Here is a 20,145-nt window from a genome sequence, read left to right as displayed (position 1 = left end):
TCACCTGCTGGAGTTTGGATTCCTTGACACTGTCGCCTTTGGGTTGCTTAGATGGGGTTTAAAATATTTAATATTCAGTAATATTATCAATTTGACTGCACTGACACTACTAGATGAAAACAAAAGTTGAACTGAATTGAGCTGAATAATGACACTACTGTTTTTGTAGAACTGATTTATAGCTGAATCAAATTCATTTCATAATTGACCAATGTAGCAACATCAACACTGTTATTCAACTGAATTGAATCAACTGACTCAAACTGAATAATTACATATTTGCTAAATTAAATAACTATACACATTTATTGAACCAAACTGAACCAACAGTGAACTGACTTGAGCTGAATAATGATATTATTGTCTCGTTAAAGCTGCTTTACAGCAAAATTTGTATCATATTTGAGTTTACATAAAGTTTACATTGTTTCTGTTTTCCTGTTTATTACTGTGAATCTGCTTTGAAACAATCTGTATTGTATAAATCGCTATATAAATAAAGGTGACTTGACTTAATGTTAAGTTTCATTATCAGTGTGCAGAATTAGGGATATGTTGGTCTAAATTATATGTGTTTGTTTGTTTGTTTGTTTATTTAGTTGTGTGTGTTCTGGATCAGTTTTGACCTTGAGAGAAAGTCTTTTCGGGATTTGGTCCCACCTGCTAGGGTCCTATAATGCTAGATTTTCAATTCTGAACCAGACTGAACATAGAAAAATAGTATGTAGCTGTTGGATTACAAAGGAAAAGAGCAGTTTGTGCTTATATGTGTGTGTGTGTGTGTGTGGAGTCTGACCATCGGTGGACATTTGATTTGAGATGGGGTCAGCAGTAGGTGTGGGGTCTAACAGCAAGAAGCTAGATTGGAGAGAGTGATCCCTACCGTCCAATACACAGCGCAGCAGGAGCATGGTGCTACCTTAGCAAAAAAAGACAGAGGGGGAAAGAGAAAATGTATGAAATTGAGGGCTATCCTTTAAAGATGGTCTCTCTATATGTTCAGTCTGTGGCCACTTTAGGTCCATCTATCCAGTGTCAGGTATTTGGCTTCTAAAACGACATGCATTCTTTGCAACGGTTTTATCAAGGTGTTGGAGACATTTCTTAGGGAATTTGGTCCTTGCTGTTTCAATAACACTGGGCTGTTTGCACTGATATTTTGGCTGCCGAATCTATTAATCTATTTTGGCCACGCTACAGCAACTCTTGTTTAAGATCAGGCGACTGTGCAGGCTGCTAGCGGGAAATAAAGACCCATGCCATGTTCTTGGAACTGGAGATGATTCGAGCTTTATGACATTTTGCACTATACTACGGGAGCGATCCATTTGAAAACTGATGGACTGTGGCCATAAAGGGACGCACATAACAGCAACAACGCTTATGTATGCTGTGGCATTCAAATTGTGCTTAGTTGGTATAAAGGCCCCTTATGTGCGATTTTTGGAGTCAAATTGTGACTCTACCATCTGTATGCTGTAGATTTGTCAGATCAATGAGATTCTTCCAAAGTTCAGTCATTTAGTTTTGGAAAACCTGTTCATAGTTGATGAGAATGGTCCTTAGTCTTTAGCGACTCATCTGTTATCCCAAGTAAAAATACAGTAAAAAAAAAAAATATAGAAATAAAATACTTAAGTATAAATTAAAATATTAAAGTATTTAAATAGTATATATTTTTGTAACTTATTTCAAAAAGTGAAACGTTCATATATTCTAGATGCATTACGTATGTAAAGTAAAACATTTCAAAAGTTTTTTTTTTTTTTATGATTAGAGCTTACAGCTCCAGTATCCAGTATCTCACAATATTAGAATATTTCCTAAGATCAATCATAATATTTTTTTTCCAGAGATAACAAGACTAAAATACTGAATAAGACATTTTTTTTAATAATTAATATTATTTTGCACCATTAAACTCAATATTCAAGATGTAGCAAGTTTCTTTTTTATATAATCCTAAAGCTTCCAAGGAGCATTTTGGAACACGCAGCTAATTTTTGGATGATGCTCTTCTACACATTTTTTTGCTACATAAAAGTAAATTAACAAACAACTTGGGAGCCATATCAGTCTGGTACCGCTGCCAACATCCCCACTTAAAACATTTTCATTCCATCTGCTTATGGCCTCATATGAGTCTCCTCTTCATCAACGCATCGCTGTGATGTCCGATTCGTGGTGAGAGCACTAGCCCAGACTGGCTGCCGTCACATCCAGATGGATGCCCCATATTGGTACTTAAGGTCCTCATTACAAATAAAACGACTTGTTTGTTAGGCCAAAGCCTCGTGAATTCTTAATTAAAATTAAACTAATTCTAATTTTAAATTGTCCAGATTCTACAGAGGAGAGGAATTCATCCGCATTTGCAGATCTTTGACATTCATGAACAGGGACCCAGGAACACACTTTTTTGCCCCCTCACCCCCAACGACAGCATTCCCGGTTGTCTGTCCTCCCCTGACGACGGTCCAGGGTGTAGATTACAAATCCTGGTTTGCGTTTTTATAATTCCTCTTGTTGCAGTAGACCATAGTGACCCGGTACAAGGATCGGTTGTCATGCTGGATGCCACTGTGTAATAAAACCTAATATAGATTTGTCTCTTTTGTTGCCCAGCCATGGGCCCACATCTGACCTTGTCTGTCTAGTAGAAAAAAAATGAGCACACACACAAAACCTGGACTTCACTGCCAACTTCAATTTCAATGCTTCAGGTGTTGGTGTGTTCTCAATACAAACCACCTGTTTAAAAGCTAATGGGAGATGCAGCTGCACAAAAACATCTCTTAAAGTATTATAACAGAACTAGTATTCAAAATGAAATATTATTACTGTGCTTAATGGAACAGCTGTAGTTAACTTCAAAGCAGGTGCTAGAACTGTAGGATGCTTATAGAATAATAATGACAAAATTCACAGTTTCTACTGGTAGTTTTTGCATAGTGTCAAATTAATAATATTTTAAAACGTAGCTCATGAAACTCAAATCTGGTATCTCAATATTAGAATATTTCCTAAGATCAATCAAAAAAAAAAGAATTTGCAAAACAGAAAAGTTCAAGTTCTTTAAAGTATGTTCATTTATGCACTCAATACTTGGTCTGGGCTCCTTTAGCACAAATTCCAGCATCAGTGAGGTGTGGCATGGAAGCGATCAGCCTGTGGCACTGCTGAGGCACTATTAAGCCTTCATCTTGTCTGTATTGTTGGATTGACTGTTTCTCATCTTTCTCTGAAAATATCCCATAGATTCCATATGGGGTTCAAGTCAGGCATGCTGGCTGGCCAATCAAGCACAGTAATATCATGTTCAGTAAACCACTTGGTTTTGGCAGTGTGGGCAGGTGTTAAGTACTGCTGGAAAAGGAAATCAGCATCTCCATAAAGTTTGTCAGAAGATGAAAGTATAAAGTGCTCCAAAATCTCCTGGTAGACGGCTGCATTGAGTTGATAAAACACAATAGACCAACACCAGCAGACGTCACGGCACCCCAAATTATCACTGACTTCGGAAACTTCACACTGGACTTCAAGCAGCTTGGATTCTGTGCTTCTCCAGACTTCCTCCAGACTACAGATCTTGATTGCCAAATTAAATGCAAAATTTACTTTTATCTGAAAAGAGGACTTTGGACCACTGATCCACTGATTGAGATACTGGATTTTTGACTTTCATGAGCTGTAAGCTCTAATCATCAAAATTAATAAATAAATAATTAAATAAATACAAAAATTTAATATTTTACTTAACATGTAATGAATGAATCTAGAATATATGAAAGTTTCACTTTCTTGAAATAAGTTACAAAAATGAACTTTTTCACCATATTCAAATTTTTTTTTAGATGCACCTGTATATATATATATATATATATATATATATATACATACAATAATATAGCCTATCTGTTAAGTACATTGTAGAGTGGCCCAATGCTGCTCTTTCATTCTCTGTCTGTGATCCTAGTTAGTTAGTTTCAGTTCGTTCAGTTAGTTTCAGCAAGCCTTGCCCTTTCTTTTCTGGTCTCTCATTACCATAGCAGGAGTGAGAGAACTTTCCTAATCACATTATTCCCTATTAACTCAAGACTCTTTGGTGTGTGAAAATCCCAGGTGGTCAGCTGCTTCTGAGATGGTGGAGCTATGACCTCCAGAAGCAAATATTGCAAGTCTCCTACATCATGCATTCTCTACCTGAATTTAAACTGAATTTCAATTAAACCCCACAACCTCGTCTGCCCCTATTATAAGTTGAGTTTCCGCCACATGACAAATAATGAGTTGAATGGCCACTGAGTATTGTTCATGCAACATACAGAGATAGGCTACTCTCTCTCTCTCTCTTTCTCGCATATACTGTTGAATAACAGCTGGAGGTAAGTGGAAAGATGCTTAATGATGTTGTGTGATTGACAGGTGGGGTTACGGTGTGAAATGTGGACTTGTGAAGGCACAAGTGCTGTGATATAAATTCGAAGAGATGAAATCAGCTCTAAGCAAATTTATTCATGGTTTAATCAGACATGTTATTCACTGATAACCTACTTTCCCCATATTAATGCAGAAAAGGGAGATATAGCTTTAAAAAGAGGACGGAAGGAGAAAGGAGTGAGAGAGGAAGCAGGAATGAAAAAGGGAAGAGGTTGAGAGAATCAGGCGGTTATATTCCTCATTTTCCTTCATGTCTGGGTAAGCAATCTGGTCATGCAGTGGAGCCATCCATCATGGTTATAGCCTGTGAAGAGAATGTCTGAAGCTCAGGGTCAATGCACTCTCTTTTTCTTTCACTCATTCTCTCTCTCTTTCTCTCTCTCTGTCTCTCCTGTTCTTACTGGGTTAAAGGGTGTAATTCTCCTGTGCTCATGGCTGTGGTGTCACCTCACAAAACCCATCCATACGTACACTGTACACTCTGATAGAGAATGTACCACATTTCTCTAGTACTTTCTAAAGTCAGTGTCTTTCTCTGAGTCCTTATATGGTGTCAGTGATGCTGAAGATTGAAGTGGGCAGCTGTAACAGCCACCATTACCACTCACTTTGTGTCTACATTGTGTCAGAGAACTGAATCTGCACTCCGTCACCCTGAACAGACCACCTATCTGCACACATATACACACCAACACACACCATTACACAGGGTCATCATTTCTAAACCACCATTCAACATCCCACCTTGCTGGACTGACATTGAATCATCTATAGGCGATTAATACATAATTTTAAACCTCAATTTGTACATTTCATTCTGTCCTTTGCTCCTTTAATGACTTTTAAATGGTTATGCATCTTCACACGCACACATTTACTTAGCTAAATGGAAATGTGCCATATACTTCTGTTGATTTTATACATTTTATTTTATAGTATTATTTTTAGTTGTTTTGTTTGTTTGTTTTTGGTTTTGTTTTATTTGTTTGTTTTTGATTTTGTTTTTTAATGTGTGTGTATGTTTTTGGATTTATATTTTTACTTTGTTCTATGTTTGTGTGTGTGTGGTTTTGTTTTGTCAGTACTGGATGCAAAAACAAGGCCTTCAAGGCTGTGCTGTGTTGTGCTTTACTACTAACCCTTACTCTACACTACAATATTATGCATTTTTATAGTTTTGCTTTGTTTTTTTGTTTCAGTTTGTTTTTTCGTTTTTTTGTTTTGTGTGTGTGTTTGTGTCACAATCTGTCCTTTACAGTTTGTTTTGTTTAGATTTTTTTTGTTCCTCATTTATCTTATTGTCATGAAAGGGAAGTTCTGTTTGGTTTAGCTTCTGGAGACAAATTTGTCCCTAAAGTATAGCTAACACACACAAATGTGCCTCTCTGGTACTTTGTGTTGGGTTTCAGCCCTCAGCCAAGTGTGATTGACCCAGTGGAGTGTGTTTAAAATAAGTGTGTATGAATAGCTCCCTCTCAGACTGCCACAGGGCTCTGTGCTCTGGATGCAAAAACAGGGCCTTCTGTGTGGTCTTAAACATATAAATTATTCTGTTGTGCTTCCAAGCCACCCTGTTTCTCACCTCCTTTCCTGCGGGGCTCCACTTTTTTTTGTAATTTTATGCACCATTGGACAAAGCTGTTGACATATTTACACATTTTTACTAATGCAAATGTTGAAAGAAATCAAGTAAAGCCTCCTATTATTGTGATTTGTGTCAGACGAAGGAATTCCCCTGTGTGTGATATGTGTGTGTGTGCTGGAACGAGCCAAAGATCCTTCCTCATGGAGTCTCAGTATGCGTGCATAGCAGAAGAGTCCTGGTAAAGAAGTGGTTGTACAGCTGAGCATCTGGGGATGAATATGAATGCATTACAAATATGAAGAGAACAATAAACAAAAGCAACAGGAACTGATGTGGTTTCACAGTTTGCCTCATTCCTCAAGACCTTACAGTGTACAGGACTGATCTCTTTCCCTCACTCTCACTCTCACATTTATGACTCATTTTTCTGTTGAAGTCTGGGTTTACTCCAAACAGTCTTTCGGTTATGGCCTTCTTCCATAACTACAAAACAAAACACAGCTTTCTGCCTAGCAGGGGTGTGCCGCTCTCTTGCTAACATGGCAGTTTAGTGGGGCATTCGTATGTGGAGAAGACTCTGGGTGGTGATGAAGGATGGATTTTAGCTGGAGATGTTTTCACAGCCGCCTTTGTCTCGTAAAATAACCTCAACGTCGCTATAAACAGCCGCTCGCAAGGATCAAACCAACCACAAAATTAATAGAGCAAAGCACAACCTGTTAGAGGAGGAGAACAGAAAGGAGAGGAGAGGAGATGGGGGACAAAGGAAAGAGTAGGCAATGAGTAAAGAGATGTGACAACCATAAACAACAAATATTAATATGTGAAGTCAATAATATTTGGTTGCACCAGTTCTTAAATGATTAAACAAACTGTTTGTTACCCTCCCATTTTAAAATGTGGTTACATTCTGGTGTTTGATTTAACAGTAAATGTAGTTACAAGGCAACTTTAACAGCGTTTTTCAGAAGAGAAATCTTATCTCAATTGCTTTCAGGATTGTTTTCCCTGTTACACACTACTTTTTAAGTGTACCATGACAAAATGCTACATCATAGTTTCTGTGCTTTACAGCCGAGCGAGATGAGGCAGTAATCAGACGTGCTTTTCTAAAATTTTCCTATCACCATTACTATCCATTAGTACTTCTCATTTTAGTGAATCTGTTCTTTTGGATGTAAATCTATTAGGTATTTTTTCATCATTTTATATCATCATTACTTCTGTCTGGACCACTATTGTCAAAGATGATTGACAATTAGCATACAGTTTGGATTGGCGGTATGGTTCTGCTCTGGGCAAGAACTCCCTGTGCATCCATGCAGCTTAGCATGGATAAGAGCAGGGAGAGCAGCGATAACTAGAATTAGATTAGAATTAGTCTGATTCAAAGGAGAATCAGAAGGCTGAATCCTGACTGACAGAGGAGGAGCTGGGGATGGAGGAGGGTAATTAGCTATTGAGCAATGTGAAAACTGCTGATGATACTGAGGGACCTTATATATTAATGCTTAGATAGGTGTCGTATTCCTATAGGTAGATGGGGATCAGCTGAGAGTCAGCTGATGTGAGCTTGACTAATGTGACCTGTCAGAACTAACGCTACGCTTGATATTTTGTCTCATTTATATTATTTTTTGTATTTAGAGAAAATGTATATGTTTCAGTGTTATTTTAGTATTATTTAGTACTATTAAGTATTACTATTAAGGTGGGGTTTTTTCCTCAGGTTTTTCCAAGTACAACTTTTTATTTCAGCTGCCTCAGCAACATTTCTAATTTTCTGATGGTTTTAGGTATATTTTTTAATTTAGTTCTAATATTTATTTATTTTTTAAAAGTAACGAACATGCTTTTAAATAGATTTAGTTTTAATTAACAAAAACAACACTGACATATTTTCATTTAGACTTAATATATCTGTTGTTATCTGTCAAGTGTGATGTTTTCATCCTAACTGGGATTTCACTAAATCATATAATCAGGTATATATTTTAAAATATACTGCTGTTTTAAAAAGTTTCAGTGTAATTAGTTTTTGTGAGTACCTTGTAGTATAGCTGACTTTTTTTTTTTTTCAAAATATTAGCTTTACTGTACAGTTTTAAAGTAGCTTTCCTGGTACTGACATCTGTGGCACCTTTTATCCAATAAATCTCTAAATATCATATCCAATATTCAAAATGTTAAAGGTCTTTTTTCGTTTGATATGGACATCAATATCACAGTAGCGAAAAATCCACTGGCACATTTTTAGAGACCTCATCCTGCTAAGAAATGCAATTACTTGAAATGTAAACTCTCTGTGTGCACCTTTTAGAGGTCTTTCTTGTCGTCTTCTCTGTGGGAAAGCATGCAACATTCTTGTCATTTATCCACAAATAGTCTTCAGATTCTTCAAGAGACTTTCCCCTCGCTAACATGCATCTTTCCATTTCTGCAGGCCAGGATTTCAGACTTTGGGGAGGCTTTCATCTGTCCAATTATTATCATTAGGATTTGTTTCATGCAGAAATATGCCAAGGGTGTAGAAATGGGCAGGCTGCCCAAAGCTAGTTTCATAGCTTGCAGCAGATTCAATGTGAGAAGCATTTGCTCAGTAATCTCAGAGAAGCATTTAATGTTTATAACAGTTGATGACAATTGAGCGGAATACCATTTCAAAAGCTTTAAGTGACATTGACCATGTATAACAAAGCAGCAGGTGGTCTGGTTATGCTTTTCAGACCCTACAGAGAAGGATTTAAAGCTCACTAATGGCACATAGAAGAAATACACTGCAGGAGAGGACCTGTTAGAGAGCGGCTGATTGTAATGATATATCACGATGTCATCAGCATATGCTTTCTTTCAAGTGGCCCCTCAACACTTACCACAGACTTAAAAGCGAAGTGCACAGACAAAGTTCGTTCTCAGGAGGAAAGAGCATATGAGTGACTTTACACCTTCTTGCATGTGTATGTCTACACGTTCTGTCTCGGTCTCTTTCTCTCTCTCTAGGGAGCATCTGGCCCTGTCTGAGGCCACGGGCCTATCGATCGAACCGTTGAGTGCTATTCCTCTCTCTTAAAGGAGTGCCATCTCTCTATTTCTCTATCCTCCATCCCCACTTCCTCCATACCAAAGTGCAGGCCCAAGGGGGGAAGTTAAGAGCCGAGCGGACCGTTGACATGCTCACACGTCAGCCAGAGAAGAAGCTTCGCTGATCAGAATGTATGATCACCTTATTCAACCATATCACAGTGGCCTTTAAAGAGCTGCCACAATGACCGCAGACGTACCATGCTGTTGCGCCCAGTCTGTCTGGATTAACAAGTGAAGGAAAAAAAAAAAAGATATTTAAGTTGAGAGGACTTTTTGGCAAAGTAGTATTTCTTTGTAAGCTCAAGAAAGGTGATGCTGGAGACATATACAGTGTTATCTTTAGTTCAGTAATTTGTGTTTGTAAGTCTTTGGAGAAAAAAAAAGCAATATATTTGATTTATTTTTGAGTACTAAAGAAGACTAGAAAGAAAAAATAAAGGTAAAAAATGTTGATAATGGCTGACCAACATTACTATTCCTTTAGGGCAAATAAGCTCACACAGTGGCCATCTTGCAAATGCCACAGGCAGCTATTTTCTACAGATAACAGCTCATATCTGCTTGCACAGGGAAAGGCCGTTATCTTCAAAATAGTTGGTCAAGATTATGTTAAATAATGTGCTTCAATGAGGCAATTAAAATCTGACAGCAATAGCATTATAAACTTCTAAAATACAGGCTAATTCAGATATTGTGCATGTGTTAACACTCCATATGTTCAGTGGTACTTTTATATAATTTATATACTATTAAAGCATGTATTAATATTTAGAATTTTTGGTTGATTTTCAGTTTTCATTTTAATCTTAGTATTTTTGTTATGTGCTTTTAACATTTATATTTTTAGCTAGTTTTAGTCATTTGAACTTTTAAGGCTAGATTTTTATAATTTTTTTTAAATTCACTTTTACATCGTGTTTGCATATAAATATAAACTTAGCACTGTGTGGACACAACCATCAATAATCCCCCCAAAAAACCTAAACAGTCTCAATTATCAAGCTGTTTTAATTTTAAATTTTAGGCCCCGCCCACAACCGCTGACGAACTGTCCCTTATTAGCACATTTCCACCCTCAGCCAGTTGTACGCTGTCCGCCATTTTCACCGCGCTCAAGCAGCTGTAGTGGAAACGTTTCGTAAACAATGCATGTGTTTTGTAGTTGGATGTCAAAGTGAACATAAGAGTCGTCATTCCCTTTCAGTCGGTCACGTTCAACGTCACGTCAGAACGAACTGACGAATAAGGATCCCATGTAACGTGACGTCTCCATTCAGGTAAGGAAACGAGGGCTACAGACGTAACCGAGACGTTTTCTCCTGACATCAGAGCCACCGAGGATGCAGTGGATTAGTTGTGTTTTTGATGGTAATGCGCCACCGAATACACAAACGGAAGAGAGGGCAGTAGCTCATTAACATTTAAAGAGACATGCACCAAAACAAGTTGTTTTTGACAAGGTAAAAACATTTTGTTTTACACAACCATTGAGGAATTTTAACGAAAGTATGTTGCAGGCATGTCATGAAGACCCAAATAATTCATGAGCATCCATTTTTTTATGTGTTTTTTTTGGTCTAAAATTTATATTTTATTTCAGATTTAATTGACAAACATATTTTTAATAGTTTTAGTTTAAGTTAACAATACCAACAATGCATATGCCCTAGTGTAAACAGCTGTTTTGGATTTACATTACTGTAGCTTTTCCTACTCTACTGCCATTGCTAACAAGATGACCAGGGCTGCATTTCCTAAAAGCACCGTAAGCCTTTGTAGACTGCAGAGACCATTGATGCCAATGATTTCTACAATCACCTCAGGTTGATGATGCTATTTGAAAGCATATTCTAGGCAGATTGAATGGCTGAAATTTAGAATTAAAAAAAATTATAATAATCTACAGCTTGGACCTGAACGCTTACAGAACAGGGTTGATTAATAGCTTTGCTTATGCTAGGTTCCTCAGGTTATACCCCAGTTTTAGATGGTCTGATGTGTCCGTTAGTATTTTGCTACACTCTTGGCTGAGTTGGCCAAACTCAAACTGTCTTTGCATCTACAGTGCGTAATTTTTCCTAGTTGAGAAAAACTTTCAGCTTTCCAGGAGAGCACATCTTTGTTCGTCCTTCGTGTTCAGCTCAGTTTTAAGAAGGTACTTTATCAGTGATCTATCAGCACTCACAATCACTTCACTGGATTAGCATCAGGCTTACCTGAACTGCCACTAAGCCCTCCAATCACGGCTCTCTAACCACCATCAGTTTAGTTTCCAGCAGGAGTGGCACAGTCACGCTAACTATTCAGGTCCCACCATAAGGGGACCGGCTCAGATGTGCAGGATTTATTTTCTTTTTTTAACTGGTCGTTTAGTCAGTGCTTTACAGCCAGCATGACTCTGACCTTGCTAAAAGATTGATCTCTGTCTTCAGAGGAAGCCAAGGCTGCTCAAACTGAGAACAGTAGGCTGCTATTAGAATATGAAAAGATTTTCTTATTCTTGGAAAACCAACAGAGGTTTCCCCCTTTTCTTCTTTTAATTGCCAAAATTAAAAGAAAGAAAAAGGACATCAAAGGAAAATAGGAGTGATTTGCATGTAGATGTTGAGAGAGCGACTTTAATGTGCTGCTGTGGCATTTTCTTATTATTATTATTATTTTTTATTTTTATTATTTTTTTTTTTTAAAAGCCTGGCCCCAAAACACACTCTTGCGACCAGCAGAGAAAGATTTTAGGCAGCTGCAATTAAAACACAGAAGAATTAATTATCGTCAATAAGGCTTTTATGGAAATCAGCTAGGCAAGGCTGGCTCTTATTTCAAATCTCTCATGCTCGCTCTAAAGCTCCAAAGCTTGGCTTTCTGTGCCTATAGAGCGGCATCTGACAAAGAACTTCTCACACAGGGAAAGCCAGACAAAGTGGCGTAATACGTATGAGAGACGTGAGCCTTTAACAATCACTCCTGTCCCTTATGAAAATAGTCTTTGCTCCGGCAGATTAAAATAAACTCTGCCATTTTTGTGAGTATGGTCATCTAGCCTGTCATTCTCTGACCTCTATTACCAGTTATGGCTAATATATGTGGATATATTAATGTCCATTTCTTAATACAAGCCTTTTAATAATAAGCTTTTTTTTTTTTGCAAAGATAATTTGATTTTAATTGATCCCTGAGCAGCTGTAGGATCTATGTTCCGTTGTCAAGCTAAATCATCATCCTCATCAATATCACTAATGCGGCACTGATCATCGCTGGAACAGCCTAAAATAAAATCATAAATGCATGTGCTCGTCCTTTTCCTTTCCCATATTATTCCAAGCCCTGTGTTCTCAATGGACGGCACTTTCATTTCTCAATTGCAAATCCATGCTCTGTTTAACGTTGTCAATCATTAACAGGTACAAATCACCTAGGTGACTGGTTGTCACGGTTACCTGCGGTGTTGACCAAGCTGTGATTGGCCTCCTCTGCGTACAGGGTAATTTAATATCCAATCAGGTAATAGGTTGTATTGGGGACTGGGCATTGTGAATCAGGCGGGGGGCCTGTAGCCAGGCGGGGGATTATTTTAAGAAATGCTGCTTAATTATGAGAGAAAACCGTTGTGGATGGCCTCAAGTTATTCAATTTAGGAATTAATTCAGCACATAAAAAAGATCATACAATCTAAACAACCCCTTAGCGGTACTTAATATGTGTTCTGCGGCAAAGAAAATAAAAATACAAATATATAATACATTTTCAACAAATACAAGAGGGGTTTATAAAAATGTGGATTGTTTGATAGTTAAAGAAAACAAAATAATGATGTTATGAACAATAAACCCAAATAACTACATCTCAATGCAAAATTATGAAAATTAATTTGTCACTTATTTATACAATGTATTAAATCTATATGTTTGTTACATAAAGCAAACCATTAAAGTTAATACTTTTTGTTTGTTTCGAACATCACACTTTTTAAAATGAATGAAATACAGCATGTAAAATTAAAATAACTTCTAAAATCATTGATTGTAATTCATGACTTGCTTTCCACTAACTGATGTCTATAGATTATAAAAAATATTGTGGTATTATCTATACTGTTATATGGTATGATAAATCAGTGTTTCTGCAGTGTTTCAAATCTGCATGCCCCTTCTAAAGACACAACTGATGACTGATAATCTAATTCACAACTGATAGACTGGAAATCTAATTCGCTGTAATTCTATATTTGCTCTATTTTAGGCTTGGCTTTCTCCATGCCCTTAAATTGAATTGTATGCATGTCAAACAGTTTGTCAAAGCTGTCTAAATTGTGTAGCCCCCTTACATCCACACTATACACAGCATAGCAGTTACAATTAGCCAAAAAAAAAAAAAAAAGCACAGAAGGGAGAATATAGCCATCCTAATGACAAGTACATCCTGACGTCTTACTGACCTTCTTATGCTGGGACAGAGCTGTCACTGCGATATGTGTCTATGAGTCTGTGTGTCTGGACTCAGCCTCTGGCTGGCAGCTGAAAATTCATATTTTGCCCTTAAAGCATATGCTAATATATGGCAATCAGGGCTGAATTTATCTGACTGTACTTTAGATCACGAGAAAGGATGATATGGAGAGAGAACAAGGATGAAAGACCAGGGAGAGAGAGAGAGAGAGACCTTTCAACATCTCTTTAATTACAATCCATTAACACAAAAAACATACACCATTAAACACACTCCATTACTTCATAAATACATATCCTTATAAATAAAATTATTTAAAACAAATAAAAACAGTTTCTTTTATAACAATATATCATAACCACCCTCTTCAGTGGGTTGACACAAAATATTTCCAACACCCCATAAAAAAAAGAAGGATTTCGTATCATTCACCAATTCATAATAACGATACTCCATAACCAGCCTACTTTTTACCAGAGCTCTGAACATGTTCAAAGGATCGGCATCACTGTTAAGCAGCATTTTGCTCTTTCTTGTCAGCCAAATTGCCATTTTTGCCTTACCAAATAAAAAATTCATCAAAACTATTTTACTCTTGTTTGAGGCGCTATATTTTGGTCCAAAAATAAAGAAACTATTTGTAAAAATAAAACCAAGATTATTGCTCAAGTCTCTTAACACACCAAGAATTCCTAATAACCTTGAACATCCAATGAATATATGAAATACTGTTTCTGAAAGACCACAAAACAAACACTCTTCTCCTTGCAAAGCATTTAGATGAGCTTTATAACGGTTTGTTGCCAAAATCCAATGAGAAATCCGCCATTGCAAATCCCCACTTCGTTTTTCAATTGGTTTCTTATACAATGACCTCCAACATCCTTTTGGAGTAGTACCTAATTCAACAAAATTAGTCCATTTGGTCTCTGGAAGATCTTTCAATGCTCTTAAATTTAGAAATTTGACACACAAGATAAAGTGACTTCTTAGATATAGTGACAAAGAGGCCAAGTTCAGGTGTTGTAAGAGAAAGTAATCTTCCATCAACCTCCTGCCAATCTCTTACATTTACACCCACACTGATGCTAGGGAATACATTCTTAACTATCTCTTCTTGCAATGGTATTACAGGAAAAGACTCCTGAATCTCAGATAATAATTTTTCAACAGTCCGAACAGAATGGATACCAATCTTCATGGCCAGATTTTCTGCAGAAATCCATTGATCCCTTGACCTAAGATGACAGATTTTGCATATTCCTGCTCTAACCAGGCTTGTGCAGACACCCTTAGATTTTAAAATCACACTAGATAAAAGAGGATTACAAATTAAAGGTTCTTCAAGAACCCACTCATGGGTTATCTCAGACTGCTGTCTTTTAACAGTAAATATTTGCCATGCATTTAATACTGATGCGTAAAAAGAAGGGAGTCCATTAAAATCCACTTCCTTCAAATTCATTAAAAAGAGGTGTCTATCCAAGTTCATCCGCCCCACTCTATTTAATAAAACACAAGCTATTTCTGTCCAGTTCTGAGACTGGTGATAGAGGAGTCTTTGTGCAGTCTGCAGTCTAAATGCAGCTACTTTGGACTTAATGTCCATAAGACCTTGGCCTCCTTCACTTAACTGCAGATACAATACTGACTCTCTTAGCCAATGTTGTCCATTCCAAAAAAAATTAACAAACACTTTTTGAATTTCCCTAAAGAATTCATCTGGTGGGTTCAACACAATTAGTTTATGCCATAGGACAGAGGCGGCAAGATTATTTATAACCAACACTCTTCCTCTATAAGATAGTTGAGGTAAAATCCAGTTCCATTTTGATAATCTATTGCAAATTTTATCTTTTACACCTTCCCAGTTTTCCCTTCGATACACTTCTGAACCTAAAAAGATGCCCAAAAACTTAAAACCATCCTTTCCCCCACTTTACATTTCCAGGAATAACAGGTAAAGACATTGCTATTTGATCATTACACCAAAATGCTTCTGTTTTACTCCAGTTCAATTTTGCAGAACAAGGATGAAAGACCAGGAGAGAGAGAGAGAGAGAGAGAGAGAGAGAGAAAGAAAGGAGGCGGCAAAAAGACACAATTCTCAGCAGTGTGTGTGCCACTTATACAGAGATGTGCCCACTGCCCAAGGAAAAGCAACACTATTTCACATTTAAACCTTTCCCCACTGTGTTGCAGAGCGAGTGAGGGGAGGCAACAGGCCACAAACCACCACAGAGAGGCACAGAGCCCCCATGGAGCAGCAAGTTGAGCCTGAGGTGTGGAGTACCCTACAAAGATGGAGCTGTCATTGAGGTCTCCACACAGCAGGAGTTCTGATAGACCTTTAGTTCTGCCCAGAGTGTACTTACACCAAAGAGTCATGCATTTCTTAAAAAAAATAAAATAAAAAATCAGAAATGCAATATGAGCAAAAAGTATATAAAATTTTTGAATGAATGAATGAATGAATTAATTAATGAATGGTTTATTTATTTATTTAGAGAAATATATCAATTTTTATTTCCAAAATTGCAAGCTTAAGAACTTTGAAATTTTACGAGAAATGTTCACTGTATAGGTCATGTTCCCTTTCGTGGAACTTCGAACTGCGTCCTCTAGGGGTCGCTATGGGGAACGCCTCGTCGTGACCCGTGTCTGAAGCCTACATTGAAAAAACACCAACTTGTTTGGCCGGCGACATAATTTATATTGTGCCATTAGCATCACTGGTTTTGCAAAAAGTTCCCCGAACAGTCATTGGTCAGATAAACAAAATCGGCCCACCCCGGATTCAAGCCATTGGTTGAGCTAATGTTGCTATGTTGAACATTTTTTCAAACAAACAGAGCAATGGTTTGAAATCACCACAGAACCATCTGTTTACTGTTCAACCTTTTAATGCTTACATATAGTTGTATTTATATATCAAGCTGGAGATATCAAATAGTATTTTAACTCAGAAAAATGTACACATTTCACCTTTAACATATTAACTTTGGCAGCCCATTTTTTAGCACAGCATTAAAGATTGAAGATTAATTGAAGATTAAATGACCGCCCCTTCTTTGTATTCCTGGCTGCACTGTCAGCAAGTGTTTGAGCATCTGTTTCATCGTATCCAAATGACCACACGCAAAAACAATCCCCCTAATCGGATTTATCTTTTGTTATCCATGCTTAGAACTGTTCTCACCACAGTGGCAGAAATTTACAGATTATATAAATAAGCGCTGAGATAGCCAAGGATCAAGAAAGCTTGGCTTGCTCTTATTTGCATACAGCTCTGCTCTCTGTTTAATGCTGTTAGGTGTAACTGATTATATTGTTTACAATGGTGACAACCACAAAGAGCTTAAAAACTGCAGCGGTCAGCAATGGTCGACTGCTTCTTTGAGAGCATATGTGTGAGTGTTTCTAGCCTAACCTTACATTATGAACGAATTTGTTGACAAATAAGCTAAATGTGACAAAAACTCAATTTAACAGTCGCCTCCAAGGGCAAAAAGCAGTTCATAAATAAAGTAAATGGTGTTTTAAGTTTACTAATTTAGATGGCTAGACAGTAGAAGCAGCAGTTTTAATTTAGCATAGATTTGCAAGGCTTGTTTTTGTTTAGAGATAATGACATATATTAACACCCATGTCAGCTGAGCTTTAAAAATACAGAATATGTTAATTAAACCGTTGTTTTGCACTTGTCAGAGAATTATTTAATCACTGGTAGCTGCAAGGCACTGTTTTATGTCTTAAATCAATGAAGAAACTATAATATTCTTGTAGTTAAAATCCTGGTTTACTAATGGAAACATTGCTGGTTCAAACCCAGGTGTGTGATGCAAATATCGTACTCTATTGAAAAGAGTCATCACCTCCAGATGATCTGAAGACCTCTCCCTGCAAGTTTAAGTAGCAGGTTATGGTAATTTAATGGTTTAAAGACCTGCTTTTGCACCTGCATTTTCCCTCAGGGATCAATAGTATTTATTTTACTCTGCAAATAACACAGATATTGTGCTCTATCACAGTTGTCTTTGAGAGTAATTTAATTACTGCTTGCCCATTGGCACTGTCCTTGCAATGAATCTAAAAAGTTTGTAACAGAGAGATATCATGATAGCCTAATGGATGAGAGTTCGAGCTGCTGTTGCAAACGCTGCGGGTTCAATCCAAGTTCATGGAATGCAGGTTCAATCCTAGATAAGGCACTTGAGGTGTTGCAGTCACCGAGATGACAGTTCTTCCGCCGTGGAAAATAGCTGCCGATCCATGTGAGCGTCTGAAATTGAATCGTTGTGCTGTTTGCCAGTCCGTGGGAAATAATCTGTGAGTTGAGAGTTGGGAGCTGTCAGAACCTCTCTTGAAAACTCACTAAAGCTGTCTTAGATACCCAGTCTTAGAGTGTAATTATGGTTGTGAGTTTGTGCATTTCTAACCAATTATAACTGGGATTGTAACTTATACCAATAGAATGTGGAATCAGCCCCAGGGAGAATATAAATATGATTAGTAACACGGGTCCTCTGTACTTTGTACTGATGAGTCCTCTGTAGTATTGAATACAGCGAGTGTGTGCAGACCCCAATTATGCTGAAGCTTGACTGCGTCCCCTGAAGCCAAGACCACTTGAAGTGTTTAATATGATTCTCCATACATTACTGTTGTCATTCTATATTGTGTTCAAGAACTAGTGAGCTGCCTGCCTAGCCAGCATTTTATGTCAACATGCACGTTCCCAATGTGCAGGTTATTTCCCCGAAAGGCAAAATTTTGAATGAATGAATGAATGAATGGACAAAATAGTTATTCCAAAAAGGCAAGACTTGGTTTTAAAAATAAACATTCATTCATTAATTAATTCGTTTGTTCGTTCATTCATTATTTCTATTTTTAATTCATAGTGCTAAATTGTAAGCAAAATAATAACACTATAGATAAAAGGTTCAGTTTGTAAGAATTGTAACATTTTCAGTTTTTAACCTTCATAAAATTAGATTATGAATAAATAATATAAGTTGGCAAAGAAAAAAAAGAGAAATACCAATGATAATTTTAATATCTAAATTAATAGTAATATTTATAAACCTAGATTAATAATTACTATACGAAAATGTAGTTCATTATTAATGAACTAACTACTGTTAACAAATTGAAAATTGTTTATATTTGTACTTTTTTTTGGTCAAAATAAAAAATGCAACATTGTATGTGTTCTTTATAATCTCAGAATGCACTGCAACAAGCTTGGTCTAAGTTTCATTTGATGTGGCAAATTGAGTTAAAAAAATTTTTTTTTTTAGTAATCAAATATTGGTAAATTTTTATATTTACATAAAATTATGTGTTTTTCATTCATTCAAATCAGACAGTTATGAGGCTCCATGACATTTTAAAAGACAGCTGCCTGTGTAGGTAATATAAAGTAAGGAGGCTAAATAGGTTTGGTTGAATTTGGATTCTATGCAGCAACCGCACCGTTGGAAAGGTTTCAGTCCTGAAATATAACCTCATAAACTCAAATCAGTAAGTGTGTGTACAGCCTATATATTTACTATATTTTTTTATATGCCTTGTGCATATAGCAGAAGGGCCAGATGAAGAGGCAGAATCAGTTTCTGGACCAGTCTGTCCTGCTCTGGGGTGGTACTGGGGGCGACGGGGTCTTGGACAGTCATCTGTCCTGCAGGTCTGCTGTGACCTTCTCTGCAGTCAGGACACAGAGCAGCGGACTTCTCCATAGCGTCTGTCAGCGCTGGCACATGACATGCCAGCCTGCAGCGTGCCAATGGCCTCTCCCTTACAAAGCTTTGTACGCATGAAACACGCTCTCACCCACACAGCTACTCTCTCAGGCATTGATTATATCTTTCCGCAGACTTCCTGTGGTGTTGGGCCTTCATTTATCTGTCATGAAAATGAACCAGATCAGAATGAAGCAGTAAATAATTATACTTTCAAATCATTTTGAAGTGGAATTCTAAAGTATAATAGCAATGTTTTCTATGTATCTATGTAATCAGTGGTGCTCTATAGAGGACAATACAAAGAGATCAAAATTAAACTGGTGTAAGTTTGACTATGAATGAAAGACACTCTCGCTGATGGTTTCAAAACTGGAATAAGGACTGTCAATAGCTTCTGGTGTTCTTGTTCTGGTCTGCTTGCTTTGATCTTGTGTAATTATCGTGACAACAGCCTCAATATCCAGTGTGAGTCCTGAACTTTGATCAAACTTTCATTGCATGTTTTAAAGATTCATACAGCAGGAAAGCATTCTCCGCCTGTCTTTGCATGCATGTCTGTGTGTATATGAGTGTCTGTCTGTCTTTATGTGTTTAGACAGAGAGGGGTGAACTGACAAAACACTTGTGAAATATGTATGCATGTTTTTAAGAAAACTAACGTTCACTAATTATCCTTCTCTTTTTTTGTCTCTTGCTTTCTTATTCCTTATTAATTCTTAAGGATTAGTTCACTGAAAATTCTATTTTCTGTTAATCTAAAAATGTTAATTTTATTATGTTGATCAATAGCACTGTAGGGTGCCTTTTGGTGTCCTGTACATAAATAACTCATTTGCCATGATA

General features: G+C 37.1%; 1 long non-coding RNA gene across 1 annotated transcript in view; it reads right to left on the bottom strand.

Moving 5' to 3' along the window:
• LOC107756451 (uncharacterized) overlaps positions 1 to 1,236 on the bottom strand; it is an 11,008-nt gene extending 9,772 nt beyond the window's left edge. Inside the window, exon 1 of the long non-coding RNA XR_001641816.1 lies at positions 1,226 to 1,236. This is a non-coding gene — a long non-coding RNA (uncharacterized LOC107756451). The remainder of the gene's footprint in view (positions 1 to 1,225) is intronic.
• Positions 1,237 to 20,145: the final 18,909 nt, after the last annotated feature.

This window comes from Sinocyclocheilus rhinocerous, unplaced genomic scaffold (assembly GCF_001515625.1).
Source record: "Sinocyclocheilus rhinocerous isolate Xijiao unplaced genomic scaffold, SAMN03320098_v1.1 scaffold111, whole genome shotgun sequence".
Lineage (NCBI taxonomy): Eukaryota > Metazoa > Chordata > Actinopteri > Cypriniformes > Cyprinidae > Sinocyclocheilus > Sinocyclocheilus rhinocerous.
Note: the sequence above shows the minus strand (reverse complement) of the source record. Positions and strands in the feature narration are given on the sequence as shown.